The sequence below is a fragment of the Equus asinus genome, chromosome 5 (genome assembly GCF_041296235.1).
Source record: "Equus asinus isolate D_3611 breed Donkey chromosome 5, EquAss-T2T_v2, whole genome shotgun sequence".
NCBI classification, from domain to species: Eukaryota; Metazoa; Chordata; class Mammalia; order Perissodactyla; family Equidae; genus Equus; species Equus asinus.
In genome coordinates, this window is record NC_091794.1 from 63,941,586 (window position 1) to 63,969,582 (window position 27,997).

General features: G+C 40.0%; 1 long non-coding RNA gene across 1 annotated transcript in view; it reads right to left on the reverse strand.

Annotated features, from left to right (window-relative positions):
• Positions 1–6,519: 6,519 nt before the first annotated feature.
• Positions 6,520–27,997, reverse strand: part of LOC123285936 (uncharacterized) — a 36,231-nt gene continuing 14,753 nt past the window's right edge. The window contains exons 4-12 of the long non-coding RNA XR_011503350.1: positions 27,746–27,847; positions 26,815–26,954; positions 23,987–26,073; positions 23,249–23,404; positions 22,207–22,353; positions 10,333–10,364; positions 8,648–8,689; positions 8,467–8,532; positions 6,520–6,731 (exon numbers count right to left, since the gene is read on the reverse strand). This is a non-coding gene — a long non-coding RNA (uncharacterized lncRNA). The remainder of the gene's footprint in view (positions 6,732–8,466; positions 8,533–8,647; positions 8,690–10,332; positions 10,365–22,206; positions 22,354–23,248; positions 23,405–23,986; positions 26,074–26,814; positions 26,955–27,745; positions 27,848–27,997) is intronic.

Consider the following 27,997-nt stretch of genomic DNA (forward strand, 5'->3'; position numbering starts at 1 on the left):
TTAACGCGGTCTCTTCTCTTCTTTGTTTTCTCACAGAGCTTAGTAAAACAGTTTAAGTACGAAAGACTAAATATCCACAGAATACAAAATAACATACGTATAAAAACTGATAGGTTAACGGCTAAATGATCAAGAAGATCAATTCATCCATTAATCAGTCAATGCACAAATGCATAAATTTGGAAACCTGATCCAGAAGGTCATACACTGAAGCTAAAGTCTACCAGGTAGTGTTTTCCTCACCTGGAAGAACAGACTCGGATTTGGAGGAACGAGATAGGAGTCTGCACTGTGCTGCGCCATTTAACCAACAGTAGACAAGTTCTTTTATATGTCTTGGAAATAATTTTCTCATCTTTTTTTAAGCACAATACTAAATCAAATGAGAGAATGAGTGAGCAAAGGCCTCGTAAATGATGTAAATGTTAGTAATCACCAGTATTATTTAAATGAAGAAGGAGGAAATTGGGCACAGGAAAATCTGTGCGGTAAGCTGGGAGTGGAGATTCTGCAATATGCACTTAGAAATATAGTATTTGAACCAAACAAAGGTATTGTTTTTCCTTAATATGCAGCATGTTTGCATTCTCCAGCTTATTAATTTGTAATTGATAGCAAAGCTATAAGTGGCTCTGGGGCTCGTGGCAGATCTCACGCTATCGCCTTGCTGCGGAGCAGCATAATCAAGTGGGAGTGGAGAAGACTTTTTCTTTCTGTCGGCAAGATGCTGCTTTTTTCTGAGTATCTTTTAGCTGCTGCCTATTTTCTAATCATTGGCATAAATATAAAAATGGTGAACAATGTTTATTGTTTGCACAGAAGTGAGTCTGAACCGGGGGCTTTTACTGCCAGTCGTTCCCAGTGCAATCTCAGGGAGGGAATAGGCAGTCAGACATGATTTATCTGACCCATTATTGAGAAAGAAACGAGAAAAATCTAAACACCATTTGGCTCACTCATGTGCACATTGCAATTGCAAAACAGTGAATTATCTGAATTTTGTCATGATTTTCTAGGCTACAAACATATTTAGTATCTGAAAATTTGTTTTTATTTCTGCCTTTAATTTCTCATTGTTTAATCGTAGGAAGAATACAGAAGCAAAATAAATGTAATGGCATTTCATAAAGGAAAGATATCTAAAAAGCAAACTGATGGCTGTGCTAGAAAATTAATCCTCTAGGCTTTCTTGGGGTGAGGTGCATTGTGCCAAGTGTCATGACCAAACTCCAGCTAGGGTAGTTACTTCCGTCTACACTGCCCACAGGAAGTGCTGCGGTGGCCTGGGCTGGCCCCTGGACTCCACCACATCACTAGAACCATTGGGTAGGTGGTCTGCTCAGCTGCTGCCCCATGACTGCATTTCAAGTGAAGATGAAGCAGGCTTGTGGATTGAGTGAGTTTTAAGACCCTTAACAAACTCCAAATCACAAAATGTACTTTTAATTATTTTATGGCCAACAATTATGTTGTTCATTTGAAGAAACAATGCAGTGTTACACTACATAAAAAATTAGCCACAAATGAATTCCTTTGCTAGATAGTTTAGTAGCTAATCAGCTTCTGTGCCTGTCTCGTGGATTCACAGTCTGGTGAGCAAGATGGACATATCCGAAAAATAGCCCAAATGAATGTATAAATGATACCCTGAGAGGAGGGATGCAAAGGGAAAGAGCAGGGTTCCGTGAGAGCACATGGCCCAGGAAGTTGACGGGGGCGGGAGGGTCAGAAGAAGCTTCAGTTGAGACCGGAGGGTGAGAGGGCGTGTGGCCAAGGCGGGGGTCAGGAAGGGGACAGGGAACAGCAGGGGTGAAGTCTCTCCAGTGAGAGAGAACACAGTGCAATGAAGGACGCAGAGGAAGGCTCTGGGCCCCCAGGAGCAGGGGTGAGGGCAGGTGGAGGGAGGCAGGAGGAGAGCACCCCAAGCCTTGTAGGGCTGCCAGTGTTCCTGGAAGGCTTCACCCCTGAGTTTCAGTGGGAAAGATACATTACAAATAAAATTAATCTTGTAGAATTCAGATAAGGCTCCATTCCACTTTCACCATATTTCTTAGTTTATTTTTTAACACGAATAATGAAAGACTGAGCACTACGTTAGGTACTTTAATATATCATCTTGTTTTCTTCTCACAGCAACCAGTGAGGCAGGTATTTTTCCAATTTGGGTGTTGAAGGAACAGACTCCGTAACCCGCCTGAGGTTTACAAGTAACATGTGGCAAGGGGGCAATTCACACCTTGGGGGGCCTCACTCCACAGCCTTTTTGTTGATCTGTCTGCCCACGTTTGTTCCCTGCCCCTGAATACTGAAGTCGCCTCTGGAAGTATTTGGTCATTGTTCCAAGGAAACATTCAAGAGGATCCCTTCAGGTCACTGACGGGCTGTTAATGCTGCAGTTTTAATCTTAGGGTTTTCAGTAAGTGTAATTGAGGCGCTTAAAATATACCCCTGATTCTGGAGTTTTCTAGCTAAGCAGAGAAGAAAGGAGGCAACTTTCAATGTTTAGCATCTTCTATCACTGAAGAATTGGCTAGAGATATACGTACATCAAATCACCACGATGTACACTTTAAATACCTTACCGTTTTATTTGTCAATTATACCTCAATAAAGCTAAAAGAAGAAGAAGAAGAAGAATTGGCCAGAGAAAATAGATTGGAACAAAAATAGATTTGTAACAAAACACTGCAATTAGCAATAGTGCTAAACGTAGATTTGGGAAATCCAGCCGCAGCCAGCCCCGAGCCTCTCTACGGCTCAGATGACTTGGTCATCTTCATTCTTTGCAGACCACAGCCAATTGCAAGGCCTGTATGATAAAAGAAAACTAGACAACAATCTAAAATATGTTTTTTTGAAATAATAATTTTTGAAATGAAATATGTTTATTTCATTTAAAGATGCTTTTCTTTTAATAGTTCACCTTTTCCAGAGGTCTCTGGATTATTATAGTTATTATATACAGTCAAGGGTCAGTTTCTTTCCAGGGCAAAATGATCTGCTTCTACTTCTGAACTTTCTCTAAGATGAAAGAGCCATCCTTAGTCATGCCTGCAAATGAACTAAGCAAGCAGTGTGTTTGTGGTGTTGATGCCGAAGCAAAGTGGGTGAAAGTGGGGTGGGGATTTGTTAAAGTGTATTGACTGCTGTGACAGATAAAATCTGAAATCTCATTGTTTTGACCCAGTAGAAGTTAATTTCTTGCTCTCGACATCTCAACAGTGGCAGGGAGGGGGCTATGGTCCGTGCATCCTTCAGAGATGCAGGCCGACAGAGGCTCTGCCCTCTTCAACCTGCACTCCCCAAGGCTGTCCTGGGCGTAACCCCCAACTAACAGGTGGGGAAAGAGAAAGTGGAGGATCGTGTGGGAGGTGTCTATGGGCCAGGCCTGCAGCCACATTCCCATGACCGATTAGTCACACAGCCGCACCTCACTGCAAGGGAGGACGGGAGACGTGGTCTAGCTGTGTGCCATGGAGGAAGGCAAATCGTTTGGGAAACAAGCAGTGAGTCTCAGTCACAGGAAGGATTTAGGAGAATTTTTTGTTTTCTAAAATTTATATTTCATTCTGATAATTCAGGATATGAAGAAATATAATCCACACCTTGACATTAAAGCCAGTTTTACATCCTTACGAAGTCCTCTCTGCTCATCCAGCCCGCATCTCTGACGACCATTATGCAATTCTCCTTTCACAAGAAGCTTAACACATCCTCTTGGATGCAGACAGAAGCAAACATGATGATCTCCATTATTCTGCTTCCAGTTTCCTCCACTATAAAACGAGCATTGTATTTAATTTAACATTTATCGAGCATTTTTTATGTACCCTGATTCAGAGCTAAAGCAGCCACCGTATTGTAAGAAAGACAATGACAACAGTATTATGATAGAAGCAAACAAAACTGCATAATATAGTGTACATACCCACAGTAGGACTCAGCACGCATTATGACATCCAGTAATTCTTGGTAATTTCCCCACTTCCATCTCTCGGATCCTCGGCTCATTCACCAGCCCATCACTCTTCCAAAGGCACATATAGCTGTGCAGGAGGGTCCGTTGTTACCTTTAGAAAGACCTCTCAGGCTCCTATTCCTCCCCTGGAAGCAGGGCCAGCTGACCCCCTGCGGGGGCCCCAGCCTCTCCGCAGTTCTAGCCCAAGCTGGCTCCGGCGTGAGGCTCCCTCCCGGGTCTCTCCGGCTCTGGCTCTGCTAGCATGGGTCCTCTGGTCCCCGGTCAACAGGCCCCTGTCTCACACCTGCTTCTTCCTGCTCAGTTCCTGTCTGCATTATCAGCACTAGGACTCCCATAAGTTAGCTGTGGCCCCCTTGGGGACCCCAGGGTAATAGAGAGAAGACATAGACTAGTCTGGATCGTAGAATCCTAGGAAAATGCAGTGACCTCATCACGCCCACTGTCATTAGAGAAGGAATGAATTGCAATATCTAGAAGAAAGGTCAGCAAACCTTTTCTATAAAGGGCCACTTAGTCAACATTTTAGGCTTTGCACATCACTTAGTCTCTGTCTGGTAGTACCTGTTTTTTTGTTTTTCTCCAATAATTTAAAAACATAAAAGCCATTCTTAGCTCACAGGCCACACAAAACCAGGTGCGAGGCTGAATGTGGCCTGCAGGCCGTGGCTTGCTGACCCCAGGTCTCGAGCGGCATTGTCCAGTTTGGTGGTCTTCAGCCATGTGTGACTATTTAAACTTAAGATCAAGTGGTTTTAAATTGTGTAACATCCTACTAGTCATAATAGTCCAACGGTCATATTTCAAGGGCTCAAAACCCACACATAGCTGTTGGCTACCATGTTGGACAACAAACACAGACTTTCACCACAAGTTATTGTTTTTTAATGATCTGGGCTTTTAGTGGAAATTAGCCAATCAGCCCTTGAAACCTCCCTTCTAGGTCAGAGCCTGAACTTCATGCCACACACACTCTTCCCAACTTCTAGCATCCATCTGTAAGGCCAACACCACGATGCCCTGGGTTCCCCCAGCAAATAGAGGAAAAGTGAGGAACCCCAGCTCTGACTATCTACCTGCAGCCAATCACAAAAGAGAATGGAAACGGAAGACAGGACATTAGAGAAGACACTATCCCTACCAAAAGCAGCACCGAGAGGGCAAAGAGGGGAGGGAGGGCGGTTCCAGGGCAACTGGAGCCAGCTCCTGCCAGCTCCTGAGAGCCAGTTGTCAAATTTTCGGGAATTCTGTGAGCCTTTTGTTAAACACAGCCGTTGTTTAAAATAAATAATATAAACTGACAATGAAGTAAATTACATTAAAAACAAAGGTAATAAATGCATAACTCCACTCTTCCTAATTATTTTACTACATTTTACTATCATCTATGCACTTGAGGTTATTTATGCCTATTGCACGTTTGACGGAAATACCCCATGAAATTTGTGGCCGCACAGCTCTTCCCGAGCCCACGTCCCATGGCGTCGTGTTGCTAGTTTGAAACTGGCCTTGGTGGGAGTATTCATACCACAGACAAAGGCAAATACTGCAATCAGCGTTGTTTGGGTTTTTTTTCCTATCCCAGAGAGTCAGTTATTAAACATTTACCAGGACACCATGCTCCTGTGCAAGCTGAAAAAAAAGGAAGGAGAAGAACTGAGGGATGTTAGAGTTGTAAGGCACCATCAAGGAAGGACCGGGGAGAGGAATTCAGACCAAGGGGGTATGAAATTTCCACTAACTACAGACCTCTGCTCCTGAAGCTGAGTGCCAGTTAGAATTCCCCCAATTCTGAAGGAGCATCACCACAATGGAACTTCCTCTACACCTTGACACAGCCTGCCACAGTGCTTTTCAACCAGGACACCCGTCACCAGGCCTCCTTACTGCCAAACACCTGTCTTTCGGGGCCTCTGTCAATTGCTTGCCATTTTGCGTAGCCCTGGCTCCTCACCTCATCACCGCTCAGACCTCACAGATTATGGACCCCGTTCAGTCACAGCTGATGATGTTTGCTTCCCTCCAGTCTTTTCCCCTCTGGATCAATCTCATTCTCTCAGATTTTCTTTCTGATCATAAATTCTTGCTGTTCCTAGACTAAGAGACACCTCATCGTGCTGTACCCACTGGCCCAAGGCTGACCTGACAGCCCGGTCATCTGACCCTAACCTTCCTGGTCTGGACAGTCCTGTTGAGGCCTTTTTCAAATCTCTTTCCATCACATGGGTGCGGCTACCAAACCATAAACATGGCATCCGTGGAAGGTCAAGGAAGGCTGGCCTCAATAGAAGACTCATAACGACATCTTAGCGCAAGATTAACTTTTATGGCTACATTTAAGTTTGCAAAAAGTATTTTTATAAAAATAGAATGATGTTTTCAAGGGGCTTAGAAGAAATTAACTGTTGTAAGTTTAAAAAAAAACTAGTCTAAGTATAGTTATAAACAGCAGAAACAAATGTGTGTACTGTATGAGAGGTAATTCGCAGATGATTAAATTAAAGTGACGCATAATACAGAAGCCAACAGGCACAAACTCACTTAACTCTTGACACAAATTATTAAACATCATCCTTTTATTGTGACCTGGTCTGTACACTGTCATGGGTTGAGGGAGATTAGTCACGTTGCTGGAGGAACAGACGTTCTGTTCTGAGGGAAACCACGAGAGCAGAGCCCATCACTCATAGGTAACTATAATGATTGCAATGAGAAGTCCCGGGACTTCAGAAAGGAAGCCGTGTAACATAAGAAGCTGTAAACGAGATAATCCAAGCGTTAGCCAAGAGTGTTGAGAAAAGGGAAGGAAATTTGAGAGTACACCATGAAAAATTCAAGTACAGCAAATAATTCAAAAACAATTGCAGTAGCAGTTTTTGCTGATTAGAAGTAATATTGGACTAAAGTTTTATTATTTTTTCTCACTGGTGATGGAAAGAATTGACTTTTATCCCCCTTGTTATTTTCCTTACTTATAAATTATTTATAAAATAATAAATTAGCTAAATAAAAAGATATTTGAATGCCCTCTTTCAAATTCTTTGTATAGAACTAGGTCTTGGGACCTTTTTAAGGGGCCCTTTTTGTTTCTAAACACTTAATGCTGCCTCCTGTGTGACAGTGGCAATAATTTACTGTACATTATAGCTTGCATTAGCCGAGAAGCTAAAGAAATATTTAGCCTCAACCTTGACATAGTGGAAGTACAGCCATAAAAAGATAGAGAGGCAGTGCAGCAGCCTCAGGTATTTAGGTCTGAAACAGCGTTGGCTTCACATGTCTGTACCCACAGGTGCCACTGCTATCTTTAAAGATGGGTTTTAGCCATAACGTTGGAAGAGACCATTATCTGTAACTGGCTACAATTTTATTCATTGATGAGATTATTAAGTGAAAAGTCAACATTATTTTTATTCTTGTTGGGGTCCCTTTACTTTAACTAACTTGGAATGGCTTCCAATGAACAGATATTTGACGTTTTAGAACCTTTTTGTCCTTACTTTAAAATAATCCTTTGCATATACGCTATCTGTGCCTCTGTAAGAATGTGCTTATTCAAACAAAGTAACCTCATGGACAAGGCCTCCATCTGCCCTCAATCTGGTATATTCAGTAACACCCTTTTCCCTTCTTCCCTGGATGCTTATACAAATGCACGTGCATCCCTCCAAGCAGTATATATCCCCATGAATACGTGACACTAAGAAAACCATCAAGATATAAGTCACTGGCCTATAAAGATGGCATATAAGAAAATGCAGTGCCCATTGGAAATTAAAATTTATGTGAATCTAGCTACACTCTAACGGGAACTTTTTTTCTAACTTTTTTTCGTAGTCAATAATACTAATCAATTTTCAAAGATCGGCAATCAACTTAGTGTTATTTCTTGTTTATAACATTCTCTGTTTCAAATGGGATCTAGAACGCATACAAAGATGTGTATAAGGCAATAGTGCTATTAGAACAAAAGTAAAGCATGTTAACAAATAAGAAAAGGGGAAACAAGAGTAACAGAATGTAATACATGTGTCATAATTATTTTAGTACACCAGAGGTTAATAACCTGGAATGGACTTGCGATAGACTTAAGGAAGAAAGGGTAAGAGATGGGATGAGTGATGAGCCACCGAACGTTTGTAAAATGCGGTGGTTATGCTTGGTGCACATTTTTCTGCCCCTTTCCCCTTCATAAATCTTCTCTACAATGACAGATCCTTGAGGCTATATACATAGTCCTGAGGTATCTACGGAATGTCTATACTGCGTCCTGGGACCATGTCAGAATGCCTCAGTAAAGATATAACAACAGGATTTCACTTTCCATTCTGTTTCTGTTTTCTTTTGTACATTCTTTTCTCCTCTGGATGTTTTCCTTACTTAATCATTACTATGTGAACTAGATAATAGAAGGGGGAAAAAACCACTACCGTCACAGCACGTACACTACACCAGATGGGAAACAAAAATATGTTTGGTATAAATCTTACAGTGAGAACTGCAGAGACTCTGAAGAGATGGGTGCTCTCCGGGAGACACTGTCATTTCACATCATTCTAAAGAAATGAGAGTTTCTTTAAAATTAGGAAAGACATGTAGATCCCTACTCTCCTTAAAGTTCAAAAGCTTAATTAAAATAAATATATAAAGTATACATATACACATAGATACCTTTATTTTCCTTTCTCTTCTCTCCTTTCCCCATCAGGATTTCTGAAGTATAGAAATAAAGTACTAGTTCAAAAGAGGAATTCTTAATAGCAGCATATTCACTGCCTTTCTTAATGTCACCTCTGGTTTTTCCATTTCTTGAATTTTAATGGTGTCTCTGCTACAAAACAAGATATTTTTCAAAAGAGCAGAGAATAATGCCTTTCTTTCCAAGAATTGCCAGTGCCTTGGCCATTTTTCCTTCCTATCATCTTAGCAATGCATGAGAAGTCTTCCTACCCACAGGAATTTTCCTACCTGCTACCTGAAATAAGGTAATTAAGGGACGGGCTCTCCTAGGAGCACGTTGAAAAATTTTTTAACTCCCTGAAAATTGATTTCACACTCAGTTACCAAATTTAGTCCCTCTTCCATTTTGCCCCTTCGAGGCAGCTATCTTGAGTTCATCTCAGTGAGGTCCCCGAAATCCTGGGCCACTCTTAAAATGACATCTGGGGGAGTTGGTCAGTGTCCCACTTTCAGAAACTTTTACAGGAGAAAAATCTGTATTATCTTTACCAAGGAGAGATTTAAATGTAGGTGAAAGAGATGATTTTTCAATGAAATAATGGGGAAGGAAGGCCAGAAATATAAAATGTCTTTGCTGCATTGCCTGGATGTAAATACCTTGAACGTCCAGTTTAAGTTTCGTTTGTCTGTTTTTAATGTTGTGAGTGGCCGGATGCATGAACATCCTTTAGCATTGATGGAAGCAGAATGAAGAAACTCATGACGCTATCTTCGCAATTTTCTGGTGTTGGCTGAATAGATTCTCTAAGCTCAAACTAGAAAACCCAATTTGTTTGCCCCTTGTGCCTGAGAAAAGCTGTCCACAGACCTACCAGTGCCTCCAGCTCTGCCTGTGTCTGCAAACTGGTGTCATTGTCTTATCTCAATCTGCTTACTTTAAAAAAAAACAACTCAAAATCCTCTCTAAACTTTCCTGTTTGCTTTGCGCTGTTCACAGTTCGACGTAACATCACACAAGGGCAGCCACTCCTTACCTCTAACTACGGAGCTTCTTCAACATGTACTCTTAGATAAAAAACAATTTTAAGCAGGGAATTGGAAAGTGAAAAAAAACCCACACTGTCAAACTATTTCTGTAGACCTGAAATATTTTTAAAAACTGCAAATATGCAAATAACCATATACAGCAGTTTCCATCAAATTAAATAGCTGTGTGTCAAAGGTCAGTCAATACACCAAACTGTAACCATTTCCAAGAGGACAATTTTCACTCAAAAACTGCTCAAACCTTCTTGCTACAGGTTTTATTAAGACACCTATAATATGTTTCATTTTGTAGAAACTGCTATGCATTGTATCTTTTAATAAATTCTTTTTGTCCCTGCTTGTCCTTTTCTTCCTCCCCTTTCCATCCCCTTCCTCCCTCTTTCCCTGCATGCCTTCCACCTTCTCTCCCTTTTACAGCTCTTTGACTGTTCCAATGCATTTGCGGGATTCCATCCCATGCTTCTTCAGAGAGGGAAGAAGTCCAGGTTTTGTACAGTGCGCAGGCACGATGTTTTAAGAAAAAGAGCCCAATCATTGGTGATGACCTAAAAATGTACTTTCTCTCCTCGGACTTGGGAATTTTCACTATAAGAACAGCTATTATATAGTGCATTTTTCCAGCAAAGTACCTGAAAGGAGGCCAATGCATTCTAACCGTCACCTGTATAAATGAGAAAAATTTTGAGCTGAAAACTGGTGATAGGATAAAAATATTTCCAACGTATTTACAATATACTTAACCCTATATGGGTCCTTTGTCCCAAGGGGAAGCAGATTTTCTAAACGGCCTAGCTTATTTTCGGAACACACAGACAGCACTTCAGTAACTTAGCAAGACTCCCGTGGTGCCATCTTGGCCTCAGCTGTAGCTCCCGTCTGGAAGGGGAAAAAATGGCTCTCTTCATCTCTGGCAACATGACCCACAGAGGGTTGGAAAAGAATTTCACACTAACCTTTTCTTTTACTTACATATATGATGCAGGTGTAGATCCCTCAATGAAAAGAAAAGGGAAATATGGTCTGGATAAACATTTACATTTTAATTTTCTCTTAATTTCTTGAGGCCCGTTATGTGTTTATCAAAGCGTATAACAGCTCTAAGTTAACAATGCAACAACGCGTCGTTAAATGTACACCAGATGTTCCTTTTCTGGCACCTATTACTGAGAGCCCGCAACTTGCCTGTCAAGGAGAGGAAAAAAATGTGTATTCTCCTTTAATAACCAACACTAACCCATCAAACCTAGAAGCAATAACAGAAAGGCTCTGCCACATTGCTTTGATAAAATACTGCCTGGAAACTCATTAGTGTAACGGGCTGCAGATGGACCAGCATCCCCACTCCTCAGCCACATTCTGGAGGAGCTGAGTAATAAAGACGCTCGACGGAAGGTTAAACCCAAGGATTGAGCTGCTGATGCAGTTCCAAATGATGGGCACGTCAGCTGCCCTTGCGAATCACAAATACAGAGGATTTGCGAGTTAAAGGAAATTGACGGCAAAGAGTATCAGCAAGCCCATTCAGAAAACCGGTAATTTTTTTGGAGATCATAAACTAAAATGATACAAAGAATGTTGGAGCAGATGGCTACAGGGGCATAAACATTCTAAAATGTTTGAGTTTTTTTAAAGGAGCTTTTTATGGAAGATGTGCGTTGGATCTTGGAATGGATTAAAAGTAGGCAAGTTATAACTAGTTCTTCATTTTTCTCTTGTCTGATTAATTTACCTCCCAGAGAGAAGTTACTTAAATGGACTTTCACAGAGCCACTGCAGCAAATCCCGTGAAAAGATGACGCGTTTCTCCTGTGGCTGATAGATTTATGGATAGTTCTCCAGATCAAATCTCAGCCTGGAAAACTGGTGATGGGGGCAGGTGAAGAACAGAAGTGAGTGGGAATGAACGTACGAGGAAAACTGGTGCTGTTCCTCAATTGAACCAAATTAATTGATTCAAATCTGCTTTCCTGTTTTTTTAGATCTTTTTTGAAGATTGGCACCTGAGCTAACATCTGTTGCCAATCTTCTTTTTTTTTTTCCTTCTTCTTCTCCCCATAGCCCCCCAGTACATAGTTGTAATTCTAGTCGTGAGTGCCTCGTGAGTGCCTCGGGTTGTGCTGTGTGGGACGCCACCTCAGCATGGCCGGATGAGTGGTCCCATGTCCACACCCAGGATCCGAACCCACGGAACCCCGGGCACCAAAGCGGAGTGCAAACTTAACCACTTGGCCGTGGGGCCGGCCCCTCTGCTTCCCTGTTTTGTAGGCAATATTATGAATTTTAGATTGCGAATGTCTTCGACGTAAAGTGGAATCAAAACTCTTTAAATGTTGGAATGTTCCATGCAGTTGCCTTCTGTGAGGGGAAATGTTCTCTTTTACCCAAACTGATAAACTCACGGTTTATTCAGGGAAAAGAAATCAGAAATAATAAAGTTAAAAGGAGCTGTAAAATTGCTTTGAAATATGCAGAGCACACATTTTCAAGGCCAAACCTTTGCCCAGCCACAATTTATGGATGAAGTTCAGAGCGTGAAAGTGGCCTCCGAGAAGCTCGGGCCCTGGGGCGGGGTATTTGGGGTTTCATCTCTCTTCTCCTTTAATTCTCCTTTCCTCCTATTTTACCTTGTAAGTGAAAACAAAGTGCATTGAAGGTCTGTTAATGTAGTATTAGCGTATTGAAGCTCTGACTTCACCGATGAAATGCAGAAATCCTCTGTTGGGCAATTTCCAAAGGTCATTTATTCAGCCTTTCAAAGTGCTGTTTAGATGGCTCAGGTGACACTGGGCCTTCTGTTGAAAGGAATCTGGGAACGGAGCTGATAGCAGGATCTGTGACACCCACAGGTCCATTCAGCATGAGGCGGGATAGGATGCTTAATGATCCATTATATCCTCCCACAAAGGAATTTCTGGACCTGCCATTTGAGAGCTATGCCACTGAGCTATGATTCCTGTAATTGGAAAATGAAGTTCTGCCTCCCACTGCGTGATCTGTTGAGTCTTTCAGTACTGAGACGAAAATAAAGAAATTAGCATAAATAGCACAGATTACAGACATGGTTGTTTCTGAAACAAAATTAATAAAAGCAACTGACCCAGATGTTTTGGGACATTTCCAAATTCTGTTGGTTTGAATATATTTAAAGGATTATTATTCTGAGCACTAGGAACTAGGGTACTAAAAGAATGGTTTTGAATAAAAATGTGTTCGAAGCTTTATATATACATAATACATACAAAAAATATATAACACATATATAATGACATATATAATACATACAGAAAAAGCATGAATCACAAGTTAACAACTGGACACAACCGTGCACCACCAATTAGCCCTATAAACAGAACAGTATTGGGACTCAAGAAGCCCTACAGGGTCCCCTCCCAGTCATTGTGCCACCTTTCTCCTTGAAGATAATGATTAGTCTCACCTCTGTCACAATAGACTAGTTTTGTTTCTAAGCTTTATATCACTACCATCACACATTATATTTTGTATATTTATTTATATACATATCTGAAACCTTTCACTAGCTTTAAATAGCTTTATATAACTACCATCATGCATTATATTTTGTGTGTGTCTATATACATATATATGAACTCTGTCACTCCACGTTATGTTCATGAGATTCCTCCATGCAATAATTTTTCATTTTCACTGCTCTGTAGCTTCCATTGAATGAATATACTACAATTTATTTATTCTAATGGTTAAGGATATTTGTGCTGCTATCAGTTAGGTTATTATGAACAATGCTTCAAGGGCATTCTTACACATATTGGACAGATACCTGTCCAATTGGAAGATATTCAGCTTTGGTAGATAATGCCAGTTTTCCAGCATGGGTTGTACCATTTTCAGTTCCACCCTAAGTATGTGAATTCCTGCTTCTCAAATCATTGTGTGGTCAGTTTGCTTAAGTTTCAGCTATTGTGGTAGGTGTGTAGTGTATCTCATTGATTTATTTTCCCTGATGATTGATAGCTGAACGCTGTTTCACATATTTACTGGCAATTTGAATATCCTCTCTCTTATGTAGTCCCTATTTAACTTTCTTGTCAATTTTTTAAATTGCATTGTTTTTTTCTTACTGATGTGTGAGAGAATTCATTACGTATTCTATATATGTGTCCTTTGTTATCTTTATCACAAATACCTTCTTCCATTATGTAGATTGTCTTTCACTCTTTAAATGTGTCTTTGATGAAAAGAAGTTCTTAATTTTTTTTTTTTTGAAGAAAGTTAGCCCTGAGGTAACATCTGCTGCCAGTCCTCCTCTTTTTGTTGAGGAAGACTGGCCCTGAGCTAACATCCATGCCCATCTTCCTCTACTGTATATGTGGGACGCCTGCCACAGCATGGCTTGATGAGCTGTGTGTATGTCCGCACCCGGGATCGGAACCTGGGAACCCCAGGCCGCCCAAGCAGAACGTGTGCACTTAACCGCTGGACCACCGGGTCAGCCCCAGTTTCTTAATTTTAATTTAGTCAATGTTTCTTTCATATATCATTAGTGTCTTTTGTGTCCTTTTTAAGAAATCTTTGCCTCCCCAGCATCATAAAGATATTCCCCTGTGTTATGTCTAGAAGCTCTATCATTTTATTTTCACATTTAAACCTGTAATCCATCTGGAATTGATATTTGTGAATGATCAAGAGGCATTTTTTCCCCATATGGATATTCAATTTGCCCAATACTAGGTGTCAAAAAGATTGCCTTTTACAGACAGCTGGGCAGTGCCTCCTTTGTCACAGATGTGTAGATATATGTGTGTGTAGATGCTGTCGGGAAGAAAGACACTTTCCCTCCTCCCTTTCGAAGTTCTTCTGACTGGTCTAGGAATTAAATTGACATGAGACAGATTTAATTATGCACTCATGGAACCCCAAAGATATAAGGTTCCCAGACATTCAGGAAATTGAGGCTTACACGCAGTCCTGAGCTGAGGAGAAGGTGTGCAGGGGTCTGAGACTTCAAAGGGGAGGAAGACAATTTACAGGAAGATGGGAAAAGCAAATGTTTGGTAAACCAATGTTTGCGACGCCATGCAGAGACGAAAGGACGCAGAGAGGACTTTGACCAAACAGGCCTTCCTAAGTTTCCCCCACCTGGCTTATATGCTCTGCAGATGTCTCTGATGACAGCTCTTCTTCCTGGAAGGGGCCCTTAGTCTAAATTCTTGAAGGCAATTAAAGGGAAGGTAAAAAGCAAAACTTCCTGAGTCTTTTTGTTTCTTAAATATAATTTGAATAATCCTTAAAATAATCTTCATGCCAAAGAGACACATTTTGGGGTGGCAAATGTTGCTGCCCTGTAATCTGTTGGCACATTGGAGTTACTTTAGATCTATGTGTCAGTTTGGGAACGATTAGCATCTTTATAATATTGAAACATCCAATCAGTGAACTGAGGGAGTCCCTCCATTTCTGTAGGTCTTTTTTATTTTTCTCAAAAATATTTTTTGATTTTTTTGTGTAGAGGCCGTACACATTTTTATAAGATTTACTCATAGGTATTTTATGTTTGTGATGCAATTGTAAAAGATATTTTTGTTTGTTTCATCCTATGTTTGTTGCTTATATAGAAACATACAAGGCAACCTTGATAAAATAACTTTCTAATTCTAGTGGTTAATGAGTCCTTTGTGTTTTCTACATATACCACCATATTGTCCATGAATAACAATTTTCTTCCTTCCTTTCCATACCTTGTCCATTTCGTTTATTTTTCCTGCCTAATTCTACCTCCAGTAAAAGTTTGAGTAGAAGCGATAACGGTGGGCATACTTGTCTCGATCCGGCCCTGGGGGAGGGGAAGGGGACGAGATTTACAGTATTTTACTACTAAATATGATATTTTCTGTATGTTTTTGTAGGTGCCCTTTATTAAAGAAGTCGTTTGTATTTAGTTTGCTAAAAAAAATTTTAGCTTGAATGTATAGCAAATTTAACAAATGCTCTTCTGTCTATTGAGATAATCCTACGATTTTCTCAATTATTCTGTCAAAGGGATCAATTATGTTGATTGATTGAGTGTTAAACTAATCTTGTATTCTTTGAATAAACCCATGTTTGCCACAATGTATCATGATCCCTTTTATATATTCTATGTTATTTCCTAATATTTTGTTTGGGATTTTTCACAATTATGTTCATAAGTGAGACTGACCAGAATTGTTTTTTTGTAACATTCTTGTAAGGTGTTAATGTTAAAGTTATGCTGGGCTCAAAAAAACCAAACCAAAAAAACAAAACTAGGAAGTGTTCCCTCTTTCTCCATGCTCTAAAAGAGTTTGTGAAAAATTGGTTTTGTTTCTCCCTTAAATGTTTGAAAGAATGTTAGAGAAGCCATCTTCTCCTGAAGTTTTCTAAAGGTTTTTATTTACATATTTTATCATTTAATGTCTTTAGTAGTTAGAGTATTAAACATATTTGTAATTTCTTCTTGGCTTAGTTTTAGTAAGTTTTTTTAAAGAATTTACTTATTTCTTTTAAATTTTCAAAATTATTGTCATGCAGTTGCTTATACCATCTGCTCATTCTGTTTTTGAGGACAACAGAATCTATATTAACAACCCACTATTCATGCTTATATTGATTCTCTCTCTCTCTGCCCCACCAGAGATCAAATGTTTTTCCAGCCCATTCTCTCCCCTATCTCTTCCTGGCATATCTCCAATGATATACGTTAAACCTTCCGATATTCACTCACAGGTGTCAGAAGCTGTTTATGTTTTTTCCATTTCTTTCTAGCTTCTTCATTTCGGGTTATTTCTATTGATCTCTCTTTCAGTTCACCTCCACTTTCATCAGTCATCTCCTTTCTGCTAATTACATCCATTTTTAAAATTTTCGATGTTGTATATTTTTCAAGTTCTAGAATTCCATTTGATTATTTCTAGTGTCAATTTCTCTGCTGAGATGTCCTATCTTTTCGTTCATCATGAGCCTATTTCCTTTTCATCCTTGAGCGCAGATACAATGGCTGCTGTAAAATTAGATGGTGCTGATTCCCACACCTGGGAAGTGAGTGTGCCCACTTTCAGTCTCCACTGACTGTTCTTCTCTTGAGAATAGGTCACATTCTCCTGCTTCTTCATGTGTTGAGGAATCTTGAATTACATGCTGGACATTGTCGTTGTTATGTTGTGAGACTCTGGATTCTGTGTAGCCCCTCAGAGGAGCACTGATATTTTCATTTCAGTAGGCCTTTAGACTGGTGGGAGTGAGACTGCACACTCTATCTCCTGGGTGGCAGCTCAAAGCTCTGTCCCATTCTTTTCTCCTTGGCTGGAGTCTGCCCCACGCGTGCCTGGCTCAGGGCTCAGCGAGAGATTTGGGCAAAGATTATACATAGAATTTGAAGCTCCCCCCTCAGGTCTTCTCCAGGATTCTCCACTCAATTTCTAGTGACTGTGGTTGTCCTTAACTCCATTCCCCAAATCTTTAGGCGAAAAGATTACGGGTTTTCTATTACAGTTATAGCTGCCCCATTGGTATAAACTGAATGTTTGTGTTCCCCACCACCACCAAATTCAAATGTTGAAAGTCTAACCCCTAGTGTGTCTGGAGTTAGACATGGGGCCTCTGTGGAAGTAATTAAGGTTAAATGAGGTAATAAGAGTAGGGTCCTGATTCAACAGGATTAGTGTCCTTATAAAAAGACACGCCAGAGAGCTCTTTCTTTCTCCACACACATACAAAGAAGAGGTCATGTGAGATGGCGGCCATCAGCAACCCAACCAGACACCAACCCCACTGGCGCGTTGCTCCCAGAATTCCAGTCTCCAGACCTGTGTGAAAACAAACTTCTGTTTCAGTCCCCCAGTCTGTGGTATTTTGTTACGGCAGGCCAAGCAAACTAGTACATCTGTGGAATCCTGATTTCACCTCTTCTCAGGGTAAAAGCCATAAAACTAGGCAAATTCCCTTCTCCCAGAAGTTGACTTCCTTCCAGAATCTATCTATCTGCTTTTGTTCACTCTCCAATGACCTCAGTTGTTGGTTTTCATATTTTATCCAAAGTTTATACATGTTATCTGAAGAAGAGTCAGGTCTGCTATGAGGATAATATCTTAATTATCCTTCTTTTTGTGTTTGTTTGGGAGGCCTAATTTACTAAGTTCTTTTTTCCAATCTGCTGAAATGGACTTAGATCACTGGTTTTTTGTACACTTCTTGTTTAACATGGATAATGTGGTTAGTGTGCTCTTCTCATCTTTTGTATTGCTTATTAAACTTTTCAACTGCTTGTTCTATTATTTACTGAATGAGGCTATTAAAATCTCACACTAAGCTTATGGAAACAACTATTTCTTCTTTTAGTTCTGATTTTTTGCTTTATATATTTTCAGTGTATGTTATTAGATTTAATTTTTCTGGATTTTAATTATTCTATATTTTGGAGAATTATCCTTTTTAATAGTATAAAACATACTTTTTTATCTCTACTAATACTTCTTTCTTTAAAGACTATATGTCTGATATTGTCTGATATTCTTATAAATAACCCAACTTCGTTTTGCTTAGTGTTTGCGTGAAATTTTTCCATTCCATTTCCATATAGAAAGGAAAATCTTTCAGTTTTCTTATATTTAAGTCCTTTTAAAATGAGCAGCATAAGGTTAGATTCTGTATTTGTCTTTCACCTGGCTATCTGCACCTCATAAGTGGAATACTGAGGTATTTTGTCTATTTACATTTAATATTTTTACTGACATTTTTTGGTTTAAATCTATCATCTTACTATCTGCTTTCTATTTGCCCATCCATTCCATATTTTGTTTTTACCTCCTTTCTTACCTTTTATTGGGTTAATTAATCACATATTTTAAAATATCTATTCCATTCTGCCGGCTGGTTATTTATAACATTCTGTTTAATATTTCTAATAGTTTGACTTGAGGTTTGCACTTGCATTCTTGGCCAGTTGGAGCTAATAAAAGGTCGTTCATAGACCACTGCCCAGACAGTGCAGGGACCTTAAAACAATTGAAATCCTCCTCCCACCTCGTACCTCATGTCCTGTTGTTATTATGACTTTAATTCCACATATATTTAAAAGCTCACAACACACTATTATTATTATTTTATAGTGCCAAAATTCATTCGATTTACTCACATATTTACCCTTTCTGTTGCTCTTTAGTCCTTCTGTACTTCCCTGCTTCCATCTGGGGTCATTTTCCTTCTGCCTAAAGAAATCCCATTAGTGTTTCTTTTAGTGTAGATCTACTGGTAACAGATTCATCTAGTTTTGTTCTTTGTTTGTTTTATTATATTTTTGCCCCAAAAAATCTTTGTAATGTCTTTATTTTTGCAGGATATTTTTGCTTCATATAGAATTCTAGATGGGCATTTTTTTCTTCTGGTTTTTGAAGCTATTCCAATCACCTGGCTTCTATTCTTTCTTTGAAAACTTTGCTGCCATTGTGATTGCTGCTCCTTTGAAGTAATATGACTCATTTCTCTAGAGTCTTAGGATTTGTTCTCAACTTCTGTTTCAGCAATAGTCTGTGATGTGCTTAGATATGATTTTCTTTGTATTTCCCCCCTTACTTTTAGTAGCATCTTGAATCTAATGCTTGATCTTTTGTCAGTAGGGGGAAATTCTTAACCATTGTCTCTTGAAATAATACTTCTTCCCTGTTGGCACACCAATTACATGTATCTTGAACCATTTTACCACATCCTATATGTCACTTATGCTCTTTTCTGTATTTTCCATTCTTTCATATCTCTACAGCTTATTTTAGATATTTTTGTCTGACCTATCTTTTAGTTCATGCATCCTTTCTCTATCTGTGTCTTATCTGCTGCTAAATCCATCTAGGAATTCCTAATTTTGTTTTTATCTTTCAGTATTAGAGTTTCTATTTGATCTTTTTAAAAGATAATTTCCAATTCTCTACTAAAATTTTCCATCATGCCATTTAATTTCTAACTCCTTTTCTAATATCCACAATATAAGATCCCCTGAATCTATTTTTCTGGTGCCTATTTTTCCTCTTTCTTTTTATTTTTCAATTCTTATTTTTTATATGCCTGCTTGTGTTTGATTAATTACTAGATGTTGTACATAATCGAGGTCAGTCAAGGCTCTGGTGATGACGTTGTCCTTCAGTGAGGATTTGCTTTTGTTCCGGCGGGTATTTGAAGAGGAGTCACTCACTTCTCAATCGAGAACTGAACTTGTTTAAAGCTGAGCTCCAGCCTTTGTGAGGCCTGGTGCATTTCTACTTTGCCCTCCATCATGAGGCACAGCCCTTCGGGAGTGCAACCAAACATCTGGAGTAGTGAGCCCTGCGCTCCGCTATTCGTCCTTCAGTCCCATGGGACTGCCAAGATTCTGCCTGCCTTCTCAGCCTCTCGGCTTCACATTAAAACTCCCAAAGGCTTTGCCCGATGGCAGCCTCCTCTCTCTAGGTTCTCCTTCTCTCTGGGGTCTTAGCCCCTCAAAGTTTTCTTTCCAAATCAGTTTTTCGATTTATTTTTTCTTCCAGCTTTTCTCCTTTATCTCAGGGGTAGGGCTCAACTAATGACAATTAGTCCACCACAGCCAGAAGTCTCCAATATATTGTGATGAAGAAATGTTTTTAAACCTTAAGATTTTATCCAGCCTAACAGAACCACAAACTAAAAATTGTACTTTGACATATGTTAAAGAACCAAAGGTTAATCTCTCTCTGAATTTTGACCCAATTTGTTTAAATATACCAGTAACAAAGTTAAAGCAATTACTTTCACTTTATTTTTCAATAACTTTAGCAAATGTTAGTTTCTTCATATTATGGGATGAGCACTCTTAGGAATCACAGGTCCACAGCGCATGAGACAGACAGGGTCCCCACTCTCATACAGCTTACGACGTCCTACACTTACAGAGCTGTAAATCCAATATGGTTTTAGCAGCTACGTAGCTGTTACAAAGACGAACATATAGTGGAATCCTTCCTTCCTTGCATTGTGTGAGTCAGCTTCAGCTTGGGATCAGCTACCAAAAGACTAACTATAAAACCACCCTCCCATCTTTGCAGAACAGGCATCACATGGAGGTGCCCGAGTAGGTGACATACGGGCCCAAAGCAAAGAGGCAGACCCCATACCAAGCGAAAAGCAGCTACTTGATGAAAAAAAAATAAAGACAAAAAACAGAGCAAGCGTTTGTTTGAGCCTACTGTAAGGGAGAAAAATCAACTGAATCCAATTCTGTACTTAGGCTGAACTATACAACTCAGTCATGGAGGCAGACAGTTAACTATTGCAAGAAAAACTACGCTACAAGGAAATGGCGCCCTGACCGACATGAGCGTATAGCAGGACTAGCATGTGGTCCACAACAAAAATTAAGCCAAATCTTAGTAGTCAAAGAAGAGTAACCTGGCCCAGACCAGTAAATTGTTAGAGATTGATATCACTCCCACCATATGTGATATTTCTGCTTATTCCAGATGATACTAAGTGTTGGGAGTTAACTTTATATTCTTTTATTCCATAAATTATTTAGTTATTCTCAATGAGATCTTTCTACTGTGTTCGTAAAGTCTCAAATTAAAGGACCACCAAGTTATCCAATACCTCAGGGGTTGTTAACACGAAGACCTGCGTAGGAGCTATCAGTGAGTTGAAATTTTATACCAAATTTTGTGTGGATGTGTGACTAAGCATTTTTCTGGGGAGAGGGTTTAAAGCCTTCTTCTGTTTCTTGAAAGAGTCCATAACTCCAAAAAAGTTTCAGGACCACTGCTGTCCCATGAGGATCTGGAGTCAGGTGCCCAGAGTGAATGAAAGAGGGAAAGTAACCCCGCAGAGTCCTGTCTCCACAAGGTTTCCTTTCACAGAGTATGCCGGGCTTCACGATGGAAAGCGACAATCAGCACCGCTCTCCGGCTCCTCCGAGCTATTGTTTCAACCCAGCCACCTCAAATAGTCTGCTGTTATAGCAGTTTTTGTAAACTTGGGGTCTTTTTCTGCCTTATGTCACTAGCTTTAGTTTACTGGAAAAAAAATCAAGATTGGGAGACTGTTATTATGAAGGAAAACAGACTTCTTCCAGTAGAATCAATATCTATAAAAATTGTTCTCCCACTACTAATTTTTAAAATAGCAATGAACTATAGAATAGTTTCATTTTAAAGCCTATAGGTTGCTCCATACAAGTTTTTAAAGCTCATATTTTTTTCAAATATGGCATTTGTTAAATGTTACCACCATTGAAATTTTTATCAGTATACTGCTATTAAAATGTAGTTTGTAGTTTTCTAACTCAGAAAGATTTAACAAATTTGAATCAAACTTGCTAGAAAGTAATCATGAAGTCAAGTTGATCTGCAATATGCTGGTACGTGAAACCACACCAGGGCTGTCAGGGCTGCGGGAATTCAGATTGGAGTTATACCCACTTGACATCACTATAATACGGCATTGCATTATTTACAAAATAGCTTTTGGCTAGACATTTTGTGGTACTTACAAAAGGAGAAATGTGAAATTACCTAATTTGCGCTGGCTTCTGGTATAGTAATTTCACGTGAACCGATATTCCTTTAGGCTGCCACGTTGCATTTTAATTAGAATCCTTCATTTTTGGACAATGACTGGAGAATAACTCAGCCGACCTTGAGTTTCTTAATCGTCATTCCCTGGTAATGAATGAATCAACAAAGGGAGTAGTTTTAGTTTCCAAGTCTGAATCTAAATGTGACATTCCTCCACGTTTAATTGCAGTCCATTCAGTTTTAAAAGACCATTTTGCAGAATAGCTAGGGCTGAATGGAGGCAATTTCTAGAAACATTCCTTACATATAATCAACATGACCCTGAAAACAAATGCTAGGGCATAGGATTATGTGATTAGTATTTTTTAAAGCACTTAATCCATCCTTCTTGAATTTCAGTTATTTTTTTTAAAGGAAAATCACTTTCCTAAATATAAGCAAATGCAGGTCTAGAAATAGTTGAGACAAAATTATCAAATAGCATTAACGTTATACCTGTAATCAAACCCCAGCCCCATATGTAGCCTTACCATTGATTTGAAGAACTTCCTTTATTACCTGACAAGCTTGCTCATTCTGTCCATTCATTTCGATTTTGTTGGGCTTTCAGCCATGCCTGTAATGTTGCTGAGGAGTAACATATCTTTCATAACCAGAATCATAAATCTTTCTTATAACCATGAGACTATATCTTTATGGCCATAGATCATTTTAGTTACTGTCAAAAAGTGCCATCATATCACGTTACAAATTAGAAAACCGAAAGACAGTGCATGGTGGCAATACCTATTATGTGTGGGCAGGAAAATGATTTTCCTTTCTCATAAGCCAACATTTCTAATTACAAATACTTTTTAGACACATAGAAATGATGTGGATATGTGTTTGGCCAAATTGTGAAAGCACAACTAGGTTAATGTGAGGAAATAAAACTGATATTTATGAAAAAGTACTCTTTCAAATGGAGACGGTAAAAAACAGACAAGGAAAAGAAGGAAATTGACCCTTTCAATTAATACGGATGAGAGAAAAAGATTACCTTTCTGATCTCAATCTCCCACACAAAGGTTGGGCATAGATTCACTAAGAGACAACTCTTGAGTTTCTTCTTGGCCAGAACTGACGGTCGTCCAGACGTTCAACGGATGCCCCTTATCGATGTTCTGAATGTATGGTCATTATTAAGTTACTCATCCTACGAAAAGAAAATAGAAATTTTGATTAATAGATGTTAAACCTTTTTGTTGTTTTATTTAAACCCTCTTCTTGCTTTCAATCTAACGTAACAGTAGTTGCATATTTTTTTTCTCTGCTTTATCTCCCCAAACCCCCCCTGTACACAGTTGTATATCTTAGTTGCAGGTCCTTCTAGATGTGTGTAGTTATATTTTTAAAGCACTTTCTTTCCTTAGAATTCATAGTATCTGCTGTGTCCTGGACGTCACAAAACCATGGAAGAGAGTTGGCTGTGGCCCTCATGTCCCATGCCTGTCCCCTAACACAGCTGTGCATGGAAGGGCTTTTACGTGATGGGGCGTCGAGGGAGGGTGGTGGAAAGAGAAAGGGAACTCAGGCAAGCTTTTGTGCCCCTCTTGTCTCTTTGTCCTTAAATGCATTTCCCAGCTTCCCCTGTACCGCAGGGGTGCTGATCCTGGGAACTCAGGCTTACCAGGCTCCTTTGCCACCTGGCTGCCAGGCAGCTTTAGCAACGGGAAATACGAGAAGGAGACAGGAAGCAGAAGAAAGTGAGAAGCCAGGTTATTTCTCCTCCTCTCACCAGCTTTCATGGCTACTCCAGCAGCAGCAGCTCTGCTCCATGCCTCCAGCTTTCTCTGGGCATGTCCACTGCAGTTCCAGCTTCCCGGATGGCCCCTGCTCCAGGCTTTGATGCTCCACCCCTTTCCTCTGTCTCTTCAGCCCCACGAGAGGTGGTCATCCGGAGGCTGCTCATCTCTGGGCTGCCTTGCTGTTCCCTGCTTGCTCTTCTAGTGCTTCCAACCTTCGTAACCAGGGCAACTAGGGCATCCCAAGTTGCTGTTACAGATACGAGGTCCACTTCCCTCTATATGCCCCGACCTGTAGTTTCTTTATCGAATAAAAAGGAGTCTGCAATCCTCGGAGAGGGAGAGGAAATGCAGTGACCCAAGTTGACATGGATAAATAAAAGTTTTAAGGAAAAGGAGAATACAGGTAAAACTGACACTTGCCAGCACTACATACACACGTGCACACAGACACACAGACACAGACAAATGCTAATTGAAAAAATAGGCAGTTAACTTTCTCTGCATAACTGGTCCTTCCTGACCTCCGCTTTCTTTTAATCAAAAGCTCAGAGAGATGGATTCGGAATAGTACTGTATCACCATTTTTCCATGTAGGTCCCCAAGGTCCACGCGTAGAGTTAATTCCCCTCTCTGGCTACCAAAGATGCGAGGAAGAGCAGTGTTGATAGTGACTCTGGCCCTGGTTGTAGCAGGAGGTTAATGAAGCCAAAGACATGTGCTTGGAGAGCCTGAAACTCCCACTGAGAGTTAATTTTGTTTGCCCATTTCCTAATGGTCTATGTAGTCATTAGGCTTACTGCTGTTTAGCACTTGATTCATTTTCTTTTTACTTTTGCCTTTTGTTATCCAGGGGTCAGAGCTGAAAGCATCTAGTACTTAAAATTACTGAGTGGTTTTCTAATGGTCACAGTATGTGGGAACTGTACACTCTGCAAAGCTAAATGTCATTTGGCACAAATTATCCCAGGTAATTTATAACCAATCTAACTGCCTTTTCTTGATAAGCAAATTCAGTGTGTGTGTGTGTGTGTGTGTGTGTGTGTGTGTGCACACAGGAGTCAGAGTCAGCCTTTGTGTTTTAAATTAGACTTTCATTCCCTATTGAAAGGCATGAATTGACCTGAAATTTATAACCATCTTTATGATACAAAATAAGTGTAATTATTGTAATTCAAATTAGAAAACCAAGAACATGCTGCAATCTGGGCCACATGTTTCTATCCCCTGGTGACTGCGTTTCCCAAACCAAGATCCAGGACACGTGTTCTGGTAAAGAACTCCCTTTAAAAATGTTCTTAACTCTTACTTATATAATCATTCTTATAAGGGTATAAAAATTCAATCACATTTTATGCACACTTCCTAATTTTTAAAGAGAATAAAATTTTTGTAAATGAGGATTAGTCTAGAAGTTCCCAGCGTTGACGCCCGTGCCATCTCCTCTTCTTTCCTCTGAGGGAGGCTTCTATCCATTGGCCTTGTTTGATCTGTCGATGGTCACTGCTTCCTCCAGAAAACAATAAAATTCTTTGCTCTTAACACTGGAATGACAGGCATTTAAGAATCTAAATTCACATGCAATCAAACTGGAAGCTGGGGATTGGATAGCTTAAAATATCCCCTTCGTTCCGAACTACAGTAGTATGCTCCCGAGAGTAGGAGGAAAAATCACAGTACATAATCTTTCCCCCATGGAAAAGATACAAACTAGCCTGTCCCAAAACCAGATTAAAATCGGTCTAGTGAAAATAAGGAGAGTCCAAGCCACATCTTTTGTGCAGCAAGTTCTCTAAGTGAGTAAAGGTTTGAGGAGGCAGTTCCCGGGTGGGACCTGAGGCTGCTGAGAAGGGCATCACTGGCCAGGGGATCCCCGAGACATAAGCATCCAGTTGAGAACAATGTGAGCCTGAACGGGATGTGCCATGTGAGCTCCCTCTGCACCTTCATCTGGGATGCTCATGTAGGAAATAGCCTGCGAAACCAGCTAGCAAGGACCAGAAAGAGACAAACATCAACAACCATAGGGAGGTTTCAGGAACTCTCGAGAAACAAAATTCAAAGGCAGTTCTCCACGGTTCTAGAAAGAAAAACAGAAAATATGCATCTGAACTTTCACCTTGAGAAGTTGTGTGACTTCTTAAATTTTTGTAGCTTGTCCGTGTCTATTACTTATTAATCTGCTTTTCTGACAGTAAATAAGAGCAAATCCCTTAAAAAAAAAATCCTGCTTCTTCTTGTTTGTAGGACAATAGGAAAGAGAATTTGGGGAGACCACATCTAACTTGGTATCCCAGTTTGGGGGTGAAGAATTCTGAGGATAAGAGAGGAAAGGAGGAGAGTAAATCCTTACAGTTTGAGGAAAGGTGCTAAGGAGGGGACTTCCGGCTGACGACGTGGGAGGAGAAGGAGCCGGCAGTTTAAGACCTTTTCTCACACAGAGCTCTCCTCAGGAGCCCTCTGGAGCTCACTTTCCAAGCTCTCTGACTCCACAAATGCAACAGTGCCAACACGGCCTACATGAGAACAGGTTTGCTATGAGCGATTTGGTTATGAGGTCTTTCAATCGTATCTTCCAATCCACCTCCCTTGTCCCATTACAATCCCATTAAGAGCCAAGCCTGCCCCATTCCTTTCCTGCACAGCTCTGTATCGTCTCTGACTATGGCACCCACACCCTTTTCATAAATAGAGTAGCAGTACTTCTCATGCCGCCCTTCAGCTCAACGCCATTCCCAAAAGTAGTGGACAAAGGAATGGGCCCAAAGGACAAAGGAATGGAATGAGGGCAAGATGGGTTTGGAGAGCAAGTGTTTGGTACCTGTTTTCAAAAGGAACTTCTCTCTCAGAACTGAAAGTGACTTCTCAAGAGTTGGAGACCCAGCTCTGCTCAGACAGAGAGCTCCCGCTTGGGTCTCTAATTACACCCAAGGCCCGGGTCTCAGCTCCAAATCCTTTCACCTTAGAGGATGGAGTTGTCTTCAGTAGAGAGTCATTGTCAAGGATAGAAGATTTTTCTCTTTTTTTATCCCAATATTTTATTATGAAATTTTTCAAACATACAACAAACAGAAAAATTTTAGCGTGAACACCCGTATACTCACCACCTGGATTATACTGGTACTATATTACTGTACTGGCTTTGTTGCATTTCTAGCCATCAATAAACCCACTGTTTTATGCATTTCAAAGTACAGACATCAAAACACTTCTTCCTAAATACTTCGGCATGTATATCAGTAGCTAAAATGTAATAATTGTTTACAGATTTTAATGTAAAATTTATGTATGATAAAATTTACAAATCTTAAGTGTATATCTGCTGAGTATTCTTTAATCTGCTGTTTTCACAAACGTACACATCTGTGCGATGCTAACTGCTGTTAAGGTGTAGTATTCTGTATTAAGCTCTGTCCCGCATTGCCATTGTCCCAGAGGGTTCTTTCACGCCCTTCCCGGTCACTCTCAACCCTCCAAGCCCCCCTAGGGTCATCAGGTCTACTGATGTTTCTTCTTAGACAAGAGTATTTCTCATGCTTGCTAAAGAGTCATGCAAATAATGGTTTTAGTGATGAACCTTTGCCGTCAGTCAAACTTCAGGGACATTTGGCTTCAACACAAGAAAAATTTACCATTTATGAATGACTGATTATTGTAGATAAATGAGTAAAAGGAGGATCATTCTATTGCATAAGTCATCCTCACCTCCTGCCCATTGATAACAGATAGCCTGGCTAAGAAATAAAGTATACCTGGTCTCAGCTTGATAAATCAGCAGTTTCATTTGTCTCACGATGGAGGGTCAAATGAGAAGATCTTCAGTTTCTGAATATGGTCCCCATGTGATTTCTGGTCTGAGAATACAGGACAAAAGAGAACAGCTTTTGATATTACCAATGAGCTCTTTCGGTCCCAGTCACTCATACTCATTTATTAATAATATTACGGGGTCCTAGAAAAAATGTAAATACAAGAACTCATCTTGCCAAATGATTAACCACTCC